Here is a 13,078-nt window from a genome sequence, read left to right on the forward strand (position 1 = left end):
CAAATTTAAATTTTGGATTATGTTTCTTAAGATTTAGTTAAGATGTTTTTAAACTAAATCTGTGAAGCAGAATGTCTGTAATTGTTTTCTTTCAACATCCTGCAGTCCACCACTTCTTTTATTCTGGTTTTGTTTTTCAGTTAATTCTGACATTGTAAAATATACTAGGGGAAAGTTTCTCTTAGTTCATAATTGGGAAAAGTTCCTGTGGGATTGTTATTATTTCTTATTTAAATTTGGAAAATTCACCATTAAAATATGGTATTACATTTTAAACTGGAATTAAGTATCTTTAATGATATACTATATTCTATTCATATTATTTACTTCTTCTTTAGTGAATATATGAATTAATGTCTATCAAGATATTTGCCCATTTTATTTATTTGGCTAATTTTATTGGCAAGTTGCTCATTTTATTTCTGTATTGTTATTATAATGTCCATCATTTTAACATCTGTAATATCATTTTAATATCTGGTGATACTTCTCTTTCTTTTTTTTTTTAAAGATTTATTTTTATTTATTTATACAAGCACTGGGTACACTCAGAAGCACGGGAGGGTGCGAGAATTCACCAGAGCCAGAGCAGGGAGCAGAGCAGGCAGACTGAAATACACTGCTGAGGGGAGCAGTGGGCGGCAGGAGAGGTCTGCGCGCCGTGTGGGCCCCTCCTCTGGTGGCCGGGGAGCAGCCGGGGATCGAACTGGCGCTGCAGAGGCTGAGGGCAGCTTCGCAACCCAGCGCTCAACCGCTCAACCGCTGCGTCACTGGGGAGGCCCCTTCCCTTTCATTTTTTTTTTATTAATAAATTTTATTTTTATATTCCCCATACAGTTGCAACCCCCCCATTCTGACCCCAGTCCCTCCCCTCCTGCCCCCCACCCCCCAAAAAGTGTCTCTAGTTCATAGTTTTTTGTTGATTTTGATTTTCACTTTCTTATAGTTATTCATTTTCCTGGTCCCTTATTTAGGTTTTCAAGATTCCTGCTATGAGTGAGACCATCTGGTATTTTTCTTTTTCTTTTTTGGCTTATTTTGCTGAGCATGATCCCTTCCAGCGCCATCCATGTTGCTGCAAATTGCATGTGTTTATCTTTTTTGAATGCTGAGTAATATTCCATGGTATATATGTACCACTTCTTCTTGATCCAGTCATCTATTAAGTCTTATTTTTTTCTTTATTTGTATGGCTAGAGCTTTTCTAAGTTTTGTTTTAGTTACATCTGTCATCATTGATTTTAGATAATTATTTTTTGAATGTATGCATTCAATGCTATAAAATTTCCTCAAGCACTGATAAAGCTGCTTTCCACAATTTTTTTTTCCATTTTTTTTTAGTCAGTTCAAACTTATCCTTTATTTTGTGGTGTTTTTAAATTCATGTGTTATTTGAAAGAGTAGGGCTTAATTTCCAAATTTTTAGGGTGTTTTCATACATCTTTCGTTAAGGAATTATTGAATAATGTTATTAAGGTTAGAAAGCAGACATTGCATGATTTAACATATCGATGCCTACAACATTGTCTTTATTGTGAATGTTTTATGTGCACTTGCAAAGAATGGATATTCTGTTGTTGAGTAGAATATTCTATAAATATCAAATAGATCAAATTAGTTGACAACTGAATTGTTTTAATTTTCTGTGATTATCGATTGATTATCTTTGTTTGCTATTATACTGAGAAATAACTAGAAATAAATTCTAAATGTGGGTTTTTTATTTCCCTTTTCATTTTGTAATTTTAGTTTTATGCTTTTTAAAATTCTGTTATCATATGCATACATATTTAGTATGTTTTGTGTATTAATTTATTTACCCCTATATAATTATTAGATATGCCTCCCTATCTTTGGTAATATGCCTTATTCTGAAATCTGTTTTGTAATATGTTAATATATTCATAAATTAGTATTTATATAACTTTAAATATTTTTTCACTTTTCATCTGTTTTCATTTAATGCCACTAGTTATCATTTTTGTCTATTTATACAGAATGCAATTATCAATATGATTAATATACATGTAAAGCTGAAGTACACTTTTTACTTTAGAAGGGACGATTCTGACTTTTAAGTTGTTAAAATTTTTTTGTCCATAACAGTATAAGCCATTTTTTTAAAAGATTTATTTATTTATTCATACAAGAGCTGGGGTACAGGCCAGAGATGTGGGGGTGAGAGGATTCACCAGAGACAGAGTGGGGAACAGAATAGGCAGACTGACTGAAATACACTCCTGAAGGGAGCAGTGGGCAAGTGAGGAGAGATCTGCTGCACCATGTGGGTTGCTCTCTGGCCGGCCTGGGATCCAACTTGTGCTGCAGAGGCTGCGGATTGCTTCGTAGTGCGGTGCTTAACCCCTTGCGCCGCAAGGCAGGCCCAGTATAAGCCATTTTTTGATAGAATTCATGAAATGAAGTCTTTTTTCTTGAGGATGTTTCCATTTCTTTGTGTGCTCTAAAATTTCAAATGTCTAATGGTAAAAAGAATATGTAGAATAATAAATTCTAATTTATAGTGTCTGTTAACAGAGACCAATGAACTTCTACACCTACAACTAAAAGTTGCTATCATGATTCTTCCATAAGTTCAGTCTTTATTTACTAGGTAATAGAGTTATAAAATCTAAGAAGAAATCATAGTATGTCTTGCCAGAGTTTCCTGTAGTTGAAGTTGTTCGATCCTTTAGTCCTTTTTTTAGATGACTGGCTCTTGATTGTCTTCGTGATGCTTTTATTTCTTCTTTTGAGTCATTCCTCTGACTTTAATCATCTTGGCCAGTTTTCAGTAGAGTGTGGCACTACCTAAAAACTGGAGTCACAACATATTCAACCCACAACATACTCCACACATGTCTTTATGTAAAGCATATAGTTTTCTTAGGAAGACATACAATTGTGGAGTTATCTCTAACTTTATTCTGAGATTATTAGTAAGCCAGTGACAAATTCAAATGGCATTGGTTATTTGCCACTAGGCCATTTCTGTTTCTTCTACTGTATACTTCTGAGAGAAGGTTTAAATTCTCCTGTGAATCCAATTTTGGACATAAATGGCAATGAAGAAAAGCCACATGACAGTACTTGTACCTTTCAGGAATAGATGTTTCTTCTTTCACTTAAAAGGGGTCTATAGCACTTGATTCATTGACCAGTCCCATTGAGCGCCCACAGCAGCTGCTGGTGGCAATACTGACATTGCATTCCCTCCTTTTTCTTTACCTCCTTCCTTAAATTTTTCCTTGTTTACTCACAATGCTGCCACAGTGCCCACCTTCAATATGGCATAACAATAAACTTGGCAATGGTTACCATCAGCTTTTCCTACTTCATATCCTGAGCCTGAGACATAGATTCCCATTCCTAATTGACCTCCATATTAGAAATAGGAAGGCAGTTCACTTTCTTTTCTGAAATATAATTTCTCTGAACTTAGAACTATATACTAACAATATTTCATTTATGGCACTTTAAACGTGCATTGTGCTTCTAACTTGTATCTCTCATGAGATGTTTGCTATCATTCCAATCTTTGTTTCTGGGTACGCACTATAGTCTTCTTTGGTGCTCTTAAATTTTTCTCTTTAGCTTAATTTAAGTTGTGAATGGTATGATTTATTTATATTTATTCTGGTTTGAATTTGTTGAATTTCTTGAATCAATGGATTTCAAATTTTGATGAAATTTGTAAAAATTTTAGCCACTAGTTCTTGAAATCTTTTCCCATGTTACTTTTATTCCTCATTCTAGATCTCTACTAGAATGAGGTTTATGTTTGATATTATTTCCAGGTTACTGATAATTTCTACTTTACTTTATTCACTTTGGGCTTCACTTTTATAATTTTCAGTGCTCTGTCCTTAGTTCACCTATCTTTCACTTTGTGGTATTTCATCTGCTGCAGTATCTTACTTTAGATACTTTATTTTTCAATTTTAAAACTTTCTACTTTTGTCTATTTCATACCTTCTTTTTCTCTCACCATGATCATTTTCCTTTATATATTTAGCTATATAGGATAATTACATAATAAATATTTCAATGTCCTTTTCTGCTAATTCCACCATCTCTCTGATTTCCAAGCATTTATTGATTTTTATCTTAGTTATGGATCTTATTATACTGCTTCTTTGGTGTCTGGTAGGTTTTTAAAAATGTATTCTAGACTATCTTATTCATGTAGGACATTTTTATATTCCTTTAAAAAAACAGATGGCTTTGTTCTGGCATGCATTTATGGAATCTGTTTGATTCTTCCAGTGATATATTTTCTGTTTATTAGTATAGTCCAGAGCAGCCTTTTCCTTTTAGTGTTCAATTAGTTCATTATTAAGGCAAGACCTTTAATGTATGAGTGTTCTAATATCCCATTCTTATGAAGTCTTTCCTAGATGATTGGTAGTAGCACAGACTATTCAAGCAGCACACACTATTGTACAGTACACTGCTGTTTGGTGGTTCTGTCTTGATCTCTTGTATGCACAGAGTAGTATTTAGCCAAAGTCTCAAAGGGATGCTCTGCAGACCTGCAGAAATATTTCTCTATACAAACCCTCCTCTGAAGTACCATTCCATACAATTCATTTTACTTTTCTGAACTCTAATCACTGCTCAAAACAGGAAGATTGGAAATTTTGTCTGGGTTTTCATACTCTATATTGTAATCTGCAAACTATGTCTAGAAAGAACATTTGTGTTGTTATTAGGCTTATCTCATTTTTTCTTTTCTTGTAGATTGCAGTCTTGCTTTATTTGCTGGTTTTATAGTTTTGTAGGGAGAACAATTCCCATAGCAATTAATCCTTCATGGGCAAAAGTAGAATTTGCTATTTTTCAACCTACATGTTCTTTAAATATAGTGTCCTTATTGGATTTGAAATAAATAATTTTAAAAGTCTCTTTATAAGATGCACAATATGTTTTCTTGTTTTTTTTTAACATTTTCTGTAACAATTTGTATATCTTATAATGAACACCCTGTTTTGACTACTAGTCAAACCACTTGAGGCTATTTTTTTCTTTTGTTTAAGTTATCATTTTAATTTTTGTTTAATAGGACATGTTACATTAAAGTTTGTATATGTATTTTAGCAATTTGGCATGCAATATTCTTCTCCAAAGTTTAACATTTCATCTAGCTTTACATATTTATTCATGTATATTTTATAATTTTTATAATCCCTGTTATGCCTCTAATTGCTTTTCTTATTCTGAATTTGTTTGTATTTCATTTATGTCATATTTGTTACATTTTTGTACTAAAGTCTGGCTTATTTTATGTATTTTTTAAAAGAGCTAATTTTTCAAAAAAAAGGTAATATCCTTTGAGTTCTACTGCTATCATTTTTCCTTATTTCAATGAGTCCTGATATTATTTATATGTTATTTCTTTCCTGGCTTCTTTGTGATTTCCTGATAAAAATATCATTAAATGCTTAAAAATTTTAAAAAAGCAGAAGTCTTGGGCATGATTCTGAATAGGTAGTTCATGCAAGAGTAATAACCATGTGATTTGGAGATCTGTGTAGAAATTTGAACTTACTATAAATAATAGAAATGTTGTGTCATTTTATTCCCATCACATTGGCAAATATTAGAGAACTGTATCACACAAGTTTAGGGCAGGGATGAAAAATTATTCATAAATTATGTTTTAATTTGGCAAAACCATTTCATAGAGGGTTCTACAATGAAATTAATTAGTTAAATTAAGAATATACATGCTATATATGGATTTATTATCTAGACAAACCCCCCTAGAACATAAAGTCCTTGAGGCCAGACCTTTTTGTGTCTTTTGTTCACTGACATCATTCATGCCTTCAATAGCACAGGGCACCATTATATACTTAATATGTTTTCACAGAATTAATAACTCTCACACAAGTGTTACAAATGGATGTGTCAGAAGGTTTACTGCGGCATAGTTCCCATTAGTAAAGAAGATTTTTTGGATCCATTACTAAAAGAATAGAAAAGCCAAATGCAATGATAGCATGCAAAGGAATGCTATGCTGCTATGCTGCAGTAAGAAGTTATCAGCATAAAATCACAAGGCTAGATTGATATGGGTGAAGAGCCTTCAAACAAGATCAAAGCAATATTTTGATTTGAAAGTTAAAATTTACACATAAAACACAACTTTGTATTTTAAGAAAACGTACATTTTAGGACATGAATTAAAGCAATTAGAATAAGTAGGAGAATGGAAATGAGTGAAAATAAAAATTTAAAGTTAATTATATTTGTATTTTGGGGGGAGCATTTAAGATTTTTTTTAATTTTTAATGAAGTGTCATGTTTTACATCCTTGTGGATAATTTGACAGTATAAAACCTGCCCCCCAAAAAATAAAATTAAAAATTAAAACTAAAATAATCAAAGCCACACATGTGCCTTACAATGATTAATACTGGGATGCTATAAGTCAGTCTGTAATAGGCTTCTGAATTCCATGACAAAAGGCTATGGACACATGTTGTTTTAACTTGTCTTTTTATACATACAGTTGTATTTACTAATGGCATAGTTTTCTGAAGTCTTAGATTACAAGTGAATTGATGTTATGTCCCTAACCAGGTATTTTCTTGAGATTAATTTACAATTAACAATCTGGCTTTCCTGTTTGTGGCAGGCAGGCCACCTGTTTGTTTTGGTTATACAAATCCAACATTGTAAACAATAGCGTCAATTTACAGAGTAATTAGATTGAGTATCCATGGAATAATACACAAAAGGATATAGACTACAATTTTTTATGTAACTTGTTAAATTAGATTGGCATCTAAAAAGTGAAAGTTAGCGCCATCAGCAATTATACTTTGGCGTATTAGCACACATGTGAAATAACTGTGGATCAGGCCCATTTTGCATAAACAGGTGTCTCCCTCCCCACAATTGGCACTTCTGTGGCTGAGAAGAATGACAAATGTCATGTTCTCACAGTGAGGCACTGTCCATCTATGTTAACATTTAGGCCTAATGACTACTGAAGAAAAAACAAACTCCCCGCCCCCCCCATAATGAGAAATGATGTTCTCAATGGTCTTATTAGAAATCGGCAAAATGAGTTGCAAAGGGAAAAAAATGAAATAAACAACATCCAGATGAATGCTGCAATGTTCTAGGGAAAGAACACAGCTGGCTGTAAGGAGAGCAGAGACAAACAGAAGGAAGTGAATGGACCCTCTTGTGCTTGAACTTCTCCAAGAGCTGAAGAGACCGGAATGTAAAGCACAGGGGAGAAAAGGATGACAAAAAAGTCTTTATCTTAAAAGTCCTATTCAAAGAAGTAGTTTTCTTTTCAGGCAAGCACAGCAGTTTCAAGAAGTGGATCTTTCCCTTTAGCCTATAAATTTCATGCTGCTATGTTGTGACTTTAAAGAGAGACATTTTAAAAGAAGACCTATTTTCTGTTAGCAGTAAAGAAGGGAGGAGTTTGGAAAATGATTGCAGTATTTCTGCCGTTTAATTTAAGGATTCATTTGATTCCTCTTATGATTTTTTACTTTCTAAATATATGAATGTATTATTTATAGCTATGTAATTCTTAAAGGATTTGAAGTGATTACTTGCTTTTGTCTTTCTACCAAGATAATGTGTTTATGGTGGAGGATTATAGGTGCTTTGATGGTGACTGTGACATGGTGACATGCATTTGAGGAGTTGTGACCCTGTGCCCCTAAATCATTTACAGTGCTATATTCTAACATTATCTCAAAAAATGCTACATCTTAAAAATATATTGTCTTATGATTCTTTAATAAAACCTGAAATGAAAATCTTATACTCATAAACATGAGTGGACCTTAGGAGTCCTTTAGTCTAATGATGGTATTTTATTGGTTTTCCTTAAGGAGATTTAAATCATAGCATATGCAAATATATCTTACCAGGAAAAATTATAGACAAAAAAAAATAAAGCCCAAGAGATCTCTATTGAGGTCAGCTTTGGTAATAAATGACTTGAAAGATAACCCAATTGACTTAAAGTCTGTTGGGATTTATTGATTTACATGATGGAAACCCTTGATATCAAGGCTTAAACTCTCCCTTGATTATATTCTGGCATTACAATATGAAGTTGCCTTGTTCTGAGGTACTCCTTCTAAGGTTGCAAGATGGCTTCAGTGATCCCCCTTTTCAGTTTCAGATTTCACAATAGCTTTTCAGAAGTTTCCAGAATTCAGTTTCATTTGCTTTGATTTATAGTGCTGAACTGATCACTGTTTTGGTGGACCTAAAGACCATTGATTGCTTTGGGCCTTGTGCTCATGTTCAGTCTTGGAGGAGGATTGTGCTTCATCGAAGCACATTAGTTGACAGTAACACCGGAAATTTCTTTTAAAGCAAAACCTATGTACCCCAGGAAAGGAAAATAGATACCAAGGGGCAAAAATATTAAGTGTCCTCTATACTCTCCTTTGATGACACTTCCAAAGGTTTCCCTCCTAACTCCCCGAAAACAATCACTGCCACCATGTCTCTCTCTGTGTGTGTGTGTGTGTGTGTGTGTGTGTGTGACTACTCACCCAGATATTTCTTTAGTGAATATATATAAAATATGTATACAAAGGGAAAGATTTTTTTGTATATTTTTATTCATTCTTTTTGTCTGCAATACTACATTAGATGGTGTAGAATGTTCTTCAGCTAGCTTTTTTATATGCTATCGTAAAGATCCAATCATGTCGAGGCATATGAAGTTACCTGTATAACACAAGTACATGCAAAATTACCTCAAGAAAACTAGTACCTGTAGATCTACTATAGCGCCTAATTTCATAACATATACATTTACTATAGTCTATTTATCTATGTTTAATTACAGTCCATTTAGCTGCTACTCACTTAAGAATTTCTCTATTCTCTACATTTCCCTTTCAGTCTTGATTTTCGTGTTAGCACTGCCATTATGAACATTCTTATACAAATCTATCTGTACATCTGAAAGTAGTTCCTTAGGGTAAGGATTGTGCTGAAAACTGGAATTACTAGATATGCCACATTTCATTCAAAATATCTGTACCAATTTATACTCATAGCATTTTCCATTTTATGTAGCATTTTGTTAAAGGATCAAAAACTTATCATTTTTTTTTAAACTGGGAACTAAGTGTACTATTTTTATTTAAATATTTTTTACATCATAGCTCATTTTAAAAAATGTTTGCTTTCCCCGTACCCCCCAGGTGTAGTTCCCATAGAATTTCCTTCACCAATGCACCTGTGCACCATCACCACAGCCCCCCTGTGCTCCTCCCTCCCTCCCTCTGATACCTCTTCCTCCACCTCCCCTGCAGGATGTCTCTGATTTATAATTGTCCATTTGTTTTTGTTTTGTTTTGTATTGTTATTATTTTTCATTTTTATTTTTATTTAATTTGAATTTCCCTGTTGATTATTGAGTTTTATCATCTTTTCATAGTTTGTTGGTTCTTGATTTTTACTTCTATGAATTATCAGTAGATGTGTTTTACCAGATGAAAAAATATTTTTCTTTAACTGATTTGTATAATTTTCTTGTGTATTTTGAATACCAGTTCTTTTTTTATTATCTAAGTAATAAATACGATTACCCAGTCCATTACTAGTGGTTTTTAAAGATGAATTGTTTCTGAATGATTTTTTAATTTTTAATTAAATTATAATTTAGATATAACATTACTAATAGTTTTCGGTATACAACATAATGACTAATTACATGTATACATATAAAATGTAATGAAATGTTTAATAAGTTTAGCTAACATTTGTCAGCACATATAGTCACATTTTTTTTTCTTGTGATGATAACTCTTTTTTTTTTTTTTTTACAATTCCAAATAACTTTATTTATTTTTTTTTTTTGGTAGGTTTCTTTCCAGTTTTTTTTTTTTTTTTTTAAATATTAAATTTTATTTTTATTCCCCCATACAATTGCAAACGCCCCATTCTGACCCCAATCCTTCCCCTCCCGCCCCCCACCCCCCAAAAAGTGTCTCTGGTTCATAGTTTTTTTGTTGATTTTGATTTTCACTTTCTTATATTCATTTTCCTGGTCCCTTATTTAAGTTTTCTAGATTCCTGCTATAAGTGAGACCATCCGGTATTTTCTTTTTCTTTTTGGCTTATTTCGCTGAGCATGATCCCTTCCAGTGCCATCCATGTTGCTGCAAATTGCATGTGTTTATCTTTTTGAATGCTGAGTAATATTCCATGGTATATATGTACCACATCTTCTTGATCCAGTCATCTATTTTTGGCATTTGGGTTGTTTCCAAAGCTTAGCTATTGTAAACAGTGCTGCTATAAACATAGGAGTGCAGGTGCTCTTTGGAATTGATGTTTCTGTGTCCTTTGGGTAAATACCTAGGAGTGGAATTGCTGGATCATATGGAAGCTCTATGTTTAGTAGGTCCAGAAATCTCCACAAAGCTCTCCATAGTGGTTGGACCAGTTTGCACTCCCACCAACAGTGCACAAGAGTTCCTTTTTCTCCACATCCTCGCCAACATTTGTTGTTGCTAGTTTTTTTAATATGTGCCATTCTCACTGGTGTGAGATGGTATCTCATGGTAGTTTTGATTTGCATTTCCCTGATTACAAGTGATGTTGAACATTTTTTCATATGTCTGTTGGCCATTTGCATTTCCTCTTCAGAGAAGTTTCTTTTTAGCTCTTCTGCCCATTTTTTGACTGGATTATTTCTTTGTTGTTGCTGAGTCTCATCAGCTCTTTGCAGATTTTTGTGATCAGTCCTTTATCATTAGTGTTGGGTGCAAAAATGTTCTCCCAGTTGGTGGGGTTTCTCTTTGTTTTTGTTATTGTCTCTTTTGCTGTGCAGAAGCTCTTTAATTTGATGTAGTCCCAGCTGTTTATCTTTCTCTTCACTATCACTGCTTTGGGTGATGTGTCTGTAAAGATGTCTTTGATGTGCAAATCACGTAGTGTTTCGCCTATATTTCCTTCTATGTATTTTATGGTTTCAGGTCTTATGTCTAGTTCTTTAATCCATTTTGAGTTGATTTTTGTGTATGGTGTGAGGTAGTGGTCAAGCTTAATTCTTTTGCATGTAGCGACCCAGTTTTCCCAGCACCATTTATTGAACAAACTTTCTTTGCTCCAATGCATAGTCTTTGCTCCTTTGTCAAAGATTAGTTGACCATAAATCTGTGGGTTTATTTCTGGATTTTCTATTCGATTCCATTGGTCTGTATGTCTGTTCTTGTTCCAATACCATGCAGTTTTGATGATTATGGCTTTGTAGTATAGTTTGAAGTCTGGGAGTGTGATGCCTCCATTTCCTTCTTTTTTTTTCAGTAGAGCTTTGGCTATTCGGGGTTTTTGGTGATTCCATATGAATTTCATCAATAATTGTTCTATTTCTTTGAAGAATGCCATTGAGATTTTGATTGGAATAGCATTGAATCTGTATATTGCTTTTGGTAGGATGGCCATTTTAATAATGTTTATTCTTCCAATCCATGAGCATGGTATGTCTTTCCATTTCTTTGTGTCTTCTTCTATTTCTTTTAACAGTGTTTTATAGTTTTCTTTGTATAGGTCCTTTACCTCTTTTGTTAGATTTATTCCCAAATATTTGATTTTTTTGTTTCGATAATAAAAGGGGTGGTTTTTTGATTTCTTCTTCTTCAGATTTATTGTTTGTGTATAGGAAGGCCACTGACTTTTGCGTGTTGATTTTGTATCCTGCCACTTTACTGAATTGATTGATGAGTTGAATTAGTTTTTCTGTGGAGATTTTGGGGTTCTCTATGTATATTATCATATCATCTGCAAATAGTGATAGTTTGACTTCTTCTTTTCCTATTTGGATTCCTTGGATGTCTTTCTCTTGTCTTATTGCTCTGGCTAGGACTTCCAGTATTATATTGAAAAGCAGTGGTGAGAGTGGACATCCTTGTCTTGTTCCAGATCTTAATGGAATTGCTTTCAGCTTTTCACCATTGAGAATGATACTGGCTGTTGGCTTGTCATAGATGGCCTTTATGATGTTGAGGTATGTTCCTTGTATCCCAAGAATTTCAAGGGCTTTTATCATGAATGGGTGTTGCACTTTGTCGAAAGCTTTCTCAGCATCTATTGATATTATCATATGGTTTTTATATTTCTTTTTGTTGATGTGTTGGATAACGTTGATTGATTTTCGGATGTTAAACCATCCTTGTGCCCCTGGAATGAATCCAACTTGGTCGTGGTGAATTATCTTATGGATACATTGTTGGATTCTGATAGCTAAAATTTTATTGAGGATTTTGCAATCATGTTCATTAGGAGATTGGCCTATAGTTTTCCTTTGTGTTGTCCTTATATTCGGTTTTGTATTAGTGTAATATTGGCTTCATAGAACGTGTTTGGTATTGTCCCTTCCTTCTCAATTTTTTTGAAGAGTTTGTGAAGGATAGGCACTAATTCGTCTCTGAATGTTTTGGTAAATTCATTGTAAATCCATCAGGTCCTGGGCTTTGTGTTTGGGGAGGTTTTTAATTACCATTTCAATTTCGCTGCTTGTAATTGGTCTGTTTAGGTGTTCGATTTCTTCTTTATCTAGCTTTGGGTGATTGTAGGTTGTAGAATTGTCCATCTCCTCTGAATTGTTGAACTTGTTTTCCATATAACTGTTCATAGTAGTTTACTGATTTTTCTTTTGATTTCTGCTGTGCCCGTTGTGATTTCTCCTCTGCATTTATGATCCTGTGTATTTGGTGCTTTCTCCCTTTTTTCCTTTGTGAGCCTGGCTAGGGGTTTGTCTATTTTATTGATTTTTTCAAAGAACCAGCTCTGGCTTCATTGATCTTTTGGATTGTTTTTTTAGTTTCAATTTCATTTATTTCTGCTTTGGTTTTATTATTTCTTTTCTTCTACTGGTTCTGGGGTTTTTTTGTTGTTCTTTTTCTAGATCTTTGAGCTTCGAGATTAGGTTGTTTCTTTGAGTTCTTTCTTGTTTTTGATGTGAGCTTCTATTGCTATATATTTTCCTCTTATTATGCTTTTGCTGCATCCCATACATTAGGTATTGTGTCCTCCTTGTCAGTCAATTCAAAGAATTTTTTAATTTCTTCTTTGATCTCCT

This window comes from Talpa occidentalis, unplaced genomic scaffold, assembly GCF_014898055.3.
Source record: "Talpa occidentalis isolate TD23 unplaced genomic scaffold, MPIMG_talOcc4v2.1, whole genome shotgun sequence".
Classification (NCBI taxonomy): domain Eukaryota; kingdom Metazoa; phylum Chordata; class Mammalia; order Eulipotyphla; family Talpidae; genus Talpa; species Talpa occidentalis.